This window comes from Gossypium hirsutum, chromosome D01 (genome assembly GCF_007990345.1).
Source record: "Gossypium hirsutum isolate 1008001.06 chromosome D01, Gossypium_hirsutum_v2.1, whole genome shotgun sequence".
Classification (NCBI taxonomy): domain Eukaryota; kingdom Viridiplantae; phylum Streptophyta; class Magnoliopsida; order Malvales; family Malvaceae; genus Gossypium; species Gossypium hirsutum.
This window is the reverse complement of record NC_053437.1, coordinates 52,021,681-52,027,515: the sequence shown is the minus strand read 5'-3', so window position 1 is coordinate 52,027,515 and position 5,835 is coordinate 52,021,681. Positions and strand designations below refer to the sequence as shown.

At 34.1% G+C, this 5,835-nt stretch overlaps 1 non-coding gene across 1 annotated transcript; it reads left to right on the top strand.

The window, feature by feature from the left end:
- The first annotated feature begins 4,410 nt into the window (after positions 1–4,410).
- On the top strand, positions 4,411–4,517 carry LOC121214201 (small nucleolar RNA R71). Its single transcript, XR_005909787.1, has one exon. It is a non-coding gene; the product is annotated as a small nucleolar RNA R71 (small nucleolar RNA).
- The last annotated feature ends 1,318 nt before the right edge of the window (positions 4,518–5,835 follow it).

Genomic DNA, 5,835 nt, shown 5'->3' with positions numbered 1-5,835 from the left:
AAAACCAAGTCGTATACATGACATATCACCACATATGACCAAGTATCCATACTTAGCAAATTGATCAAATACATATATAAGCATATTTGTACCAAATTTACTATTTCAAATCAATCATTAATATGCTTAAATGATTTCTGTCATTCAACCATTTCAAACACACATCAACATGTTAAGACCATATATATGTGAAAATGTATCAAGCATAAGCCATTCAAATGGCTAATCACAAACAAACATTTACATGCCAACATTTGGCCAAGTTAACCTATACATTCCATCATAACCAAAATTTATTTACTATATATACTGAAAAGGGCCGTTGGATAGTGTGATGTGGCTTCGATCAGCTTTCAACCTTAACGAGCTTCCGAGTTACTATAAAACAGAGGAAATAAAATAGAGTAAGCATTTACTACTTAGTAAGTTCGTATAACATGGAATTTAACTTACCATTTTATCACTTTTAAGGTAAGCATTCTAAGCATATTCAAACCAAATTGGCCAAAAGCCCTAACACATATCCTCATCACCCATGTTAGTCATGTATTTCATATGAATATCAAGAAACATGTATGAGCTCAACAATAATCAAATTTCCATATACATATACTTTTCACATCAAGTGTCCATGTAACATGCACAAATCATATCCATGTATTTCAAATATATACCCGTAATAATTCGTCTTGAATTCTTATTATCTCATATAAGAACTTTGCCCGTTGAATCATTTAAAATATTTTTGGATACACGAGTAGTACACACGAAGTGTACAAATCTATAATCCGTCAATTCATATACAGGTATGCCCATACGAGCATATAATCGGGAAGCTCTTCTGAGCCATGTGACGGGAAGCTCATTTAAGCTGTATAACGGGAAGCTCTTGCGAGCTAATTATTGAGAAGCTCATATGAGCCATAACGAGAAGCTCAAGAGAGCCAAATTTGGGAAGCTCATGCGAGCCAATATCGAGAAGCTTTGGAGAACCATTAATTGGAAAGCTCGTGAGAGCCAATTAATGAGATGCTTATAAGAGCTGCGGTGTGTCCGTAACACATGCAGGACCACAACCAATCGGGAACCCTTAATGACAATGTCATTTGTATCCATCGAATTTCTTAGGTTCAAACAGGACTTATTACTTAACAAATATATTCGGATATGTGATCAATACTTATACATGGCAATCATACATTTCACAATCATAACGTTCAATTTAAACATATAAATATACAATTTAGTTACACGAACTTACCTCGACAAGTATACGTAGATTTGTAAGCTACTAATCCGATACTTTTTTTCCTCAATCCAATTCCGTACTAGGGTTATCCGGATCTAATTAAGCAAAAATAGCTTCCTTGAACTCAACATCCATGGCTAGGGTTTCCATGTATTTTGTTTTAGGAAAGATGATGAAAAAATATTAATTTAATTATTTATTTCTTTTATCATCATTTTTATCATCTTTCCAAAATTAACCCTTTACTTTCTTAAATTTCTAATGATGACTGATCATCCTTATTTACTAACTCCACTAAATGGTCTATTTGCCATATAAGGACCTTAAATTTTAAATTCCATAGCTATTTGGCACTTTTAGCTACTAGAATTCAACTTTTGCACTTTGTGCAATTTGGTTCTTTTCATCAAATTAGACATGTAATTGGTAAAATTTCTTAACGAAATTTTTATACGATATTTCTATTGTAATGAAAACCATAAAATAATATTAAATTTTTTTTTCTTATGACCTCAACTTTGTGGTCCCGAAACCACTGTTCTGATTTTACTAAAAACGGGCTGTTACAAAAACTTTGTGGTAGTATTTACTTGTTTCAATTGTAATGCCACAATGAAGATTAGCATAAAATTCATGAACTACCCTTTTTACATATGACTAAACATATTAAACTAATCTAAAAACTTCAACATTCTACAACAATGGATCAATATTGTGATCAACAAAGGAATTTTCATCCATGTTTCAATCAATGATGAATCCGTTAAATATCAATATAGAATCTTTTGGAGCAATCCAAATCCAAGAAAACTTTTTTCTTTTGAGCCAAGATTCTTTCTTCCAGTTTCAGTTGCATTAGACAAACTTTTTAGCACCCCTACTTGTTTCATCCTTTTCTTCTTTTTAGAAGCATAACCTAGAACATTAGGATGTTTTTTTTTTGTTGTAACATAGCACAAAGGGGCACATTCTTGGAAGATAATGAATTGGATATTGACTCAGAAGCAGACTCAATGAGACTATCCATCAAAATCTTTCTTTTCCTACTAGGTTTTACTACAATAGGAGCCTAGCCCTTATCTTTCTTGGATCTTGCAAGGGATTCAATCTCCTTGGTAGCCATGGATCTTATTCTTACCCTCTAGGGATAGGTAGTGCCAAAGTTAGTAGACACTCCCCCTTTCATTTGAACCTCATCAAACGAGGTTTTCTAAGTTAAAACTTTAGTTAATTATTTCTCTTGGCCTTCAATCTCTTTCTTTGTCACTTCTTCTTCTTTCTTTCCCATATTAGGTTTGGAGATGTTGGTTGTGAACTCATCAAGTTTGATGGTGTTGGTTGAGTTAGATAAGGGTTCAAAGGTAGCATAAGGTACCAAAGATAGATTTTGAGGAATGACTTCATCATATTGAGTGGTCAAGGCATCAATGATGACGTCAAACCCTTTATCTAAATCAGATACAAATTTTAGAGAAGATGGTATTAAGGTTTCTATTTTTGGGATTTTAGGCTATGGTTTCTAGAACATCAACAGTATAAGGATTTTGTAGGGATTTAACAATGTTAGTCCTAAAGGGGATAGGGTTTTCTTCAATGGTAGTTTCTTCAGGAACATGAACAGGGTCAGTGTCAGGTTGTTATTAAAGCTGTTGGAATTTTGGTGCCAAGATGGAGCTATAGGGAGTGGGCACTCATTGACTAGTTTCAATGATAGCTTGAGAATGGCCACTAAATTCTCCAACCATAGTTTGTTGTTGTTTTTGTTAGAATTTCTCAAACTCCTCTATATATGTCTTGTTTTTTTTCCCATTTGAATGATTCGAAAATGATTGATAAGAGGATGATTGCTTCTTTGAAATCTCAACAATTTGGACGGCAAGATTTAAATGCTTTTGATAATCTTGTAGACAGACAAAAGTAGGGGATTGAATTGATATGAATCTCTTTTAAAGATGGAAAGAGGTGGTCACAATCTCATTAATACTCATCATTCTTGAAATGTGGAGAGAGAGAAATCTCTTGGTGATTTTCCCACTAAAAATAAAGTAGGAAAACATAAGGAAATATTCCCTCCAAAAAGAAACAGAAGTTTAAAATTAAAAATCAATAAAAAATATCTTCAATATGACATCTAAAATGGTCATGTAGATACCACCTCAATCGAACAGAGCTTCAAGCTCGGAAAACACCAACTGAGCTTCTAGCCTTAAAGGGTATGGTATCTTTGCAACGACAGAATCTTTAATTGTTTCTATCTCTAGCTCAACTACTGGTGCAACTACTTCTACTAGTTCAGGTTCATTGTTGACTTTTAAGGGTCTTTCTTGATTATCATCAGTATTCTCCATATTTACCTCCTGAATTAGGTTTTCTGAGCTACTTAATACTTTACCCGGTTGGAGTGTTATTACTTTCATGTGCTCTTTCCCTTCTCTACGAGGATTATTTTTGGTATTACTAAGAATATCGGTGCCAATTTGCCTTTTTATATCACCCATTGTGCTTATCAATTGGCTCATCTAATCTTTAAGTTTAGTCAATGTTCTTGTTGAATTGGTATACTCAAACTACAGCTGTTTTACATCTGTTCTCATTGATTGCATCTTCCTCTCAATTCTATCTAGACGTTGACCACATGCAATATGATCATTTGGATTGACCCTTTCCTGAGGTTTCTATAAATAAGGAGTTTGATAGTTAGTGTTTTTAATTTGGTTAGAGTTATTACCTCCTCCTTGATTTTTTGCCCATCTCAGATTCAGGTGATCTCTTCAACCGGGGTTATATGTATTTGAATAGGATTTTTACCCCTATTTTTAGTGTAGTTCACATTCTCGGTAGGATTATTAATGTAATAGAAGAGCGATTTGTCACCTCCATAAAAAGATGGTGCATTCTTCTTAGCCTCTATTCGGTTGATTCTATCCATCAGTTGTTGATATCTATCATCCTCCTGAACAGTCTTCATCGTGTATGGTCTTTGGCTGTATGTGTATTGCTTAGTTGGCCATTAAAAAGAATTCATTGTAATACTTTCTATCAATTCATACGCATCCTCGTACATTCTATTCATTAAGGCTCATCCTACTGCTCCATCTAATCCTAACCTCGAATGTACATCCAACCTATTGTAAAAGATTTGCAGTCGTAACCACTCAGGCAATCCGTGGTGTGGGCACTTCTAAATTAGCGTCTTAAAATGCTCTCATGCTTCGTGAAAGCTTTCTCCTTCTAACTATTTGAACATCGAAATTTCCCTTCTTAGTTGGACCGTCTTGCTAATGGGAAGAACTTTTGTAGGAATTTCCCTGCAAGTTCACCTCATGCCATGATTGATCCTAGTGCCTGTGAATCTAGCCAAGAAAAGTTGTTATCAATTAATGAAAAGGGAAACAACTGAAAACGAATAACGTTATCAGTGACCCCATTGCATTTGAATGTATCACAAAGTTGGAGGAATTATTTTAAGTGCTGGCTCGGATCATCTGTCATTGTTCCATGAAATTGCAAGTTGTTCTGGATCATAACTGGTTTAATCTCAAAATTATTGGCCGTGACAACTGGCCTCGTTATACTCTCTTGAATCATATTCAGATTTGGTAGCACATACTCTTTTAGAGTCATCTCATTACGACCATATTTAGATTTGCGGGTAGTTGTGGTGGTGGTGGATCTTCTAGATTGTTAGTCTCATCGAACAACAGATTCTCGCATGGTACGTTGCCTATAATAGGTGGTGGATCTTGCATCTGTTGTTGTTGTTATTATTGTTGCTACTGTTGTTGTTGCTGCTGTTGCTGTCAATGATTTCTTTGGATTATTCTCTTTGGATCTGTGACTGGCTCTATAGGTATTCCCCTACTACAATTCATACACTAAACCCAAAAAGATAAGATTAGTATAACAATAAAATTAAATTCGTAACTATAACCTAAACATTTCCTATTTATTCTATTATCATGCAAAAATTAAAACTAATATAGTGACGTTGACTCCTTGGCAACGATGCCAACAACTTGATGTTAGAGTATGCCCAAAGATCAATCATGAGATGGTTGTAATAACATACTTGATTTATCATGTTTATTAATATAAGGCGTTACCATTATTATTTCAGTTTCTTTTCTGTGTGTATAAATAAACTGTTTTCTAATAATGTCCTAAGAATAATATGATTATTCTTAAAAGATCCTTAGTCAAGTATTATTGTTGGATAGGACAACAATAATGCATTAAGACTAACATGTAGTTGATTGATGATAAAGAGTTATCATTGATATGGAATATCAGAATTGATGCATGAATATGTGTGTTAGAGAACAACATATTGGACTGACCCATTATGAGTATGTTTCTTAGATTATTATGTAATTGTCACGACATTACTCATAGTGATTAATATGTATATGATCCTCAGACTTAAGATCATGATAATCCCAACATCGTGAGTAGTATATTTTGATACAGTCAAACGTACACCGTAACTGGTTGTTCTATAAAGGCTGGTGTTGGATATACCACAATCGATGTAGAGGGATATGGTTGGTCGATATAGAATAAGTCCCTCCTACATAATGGGAGTAATA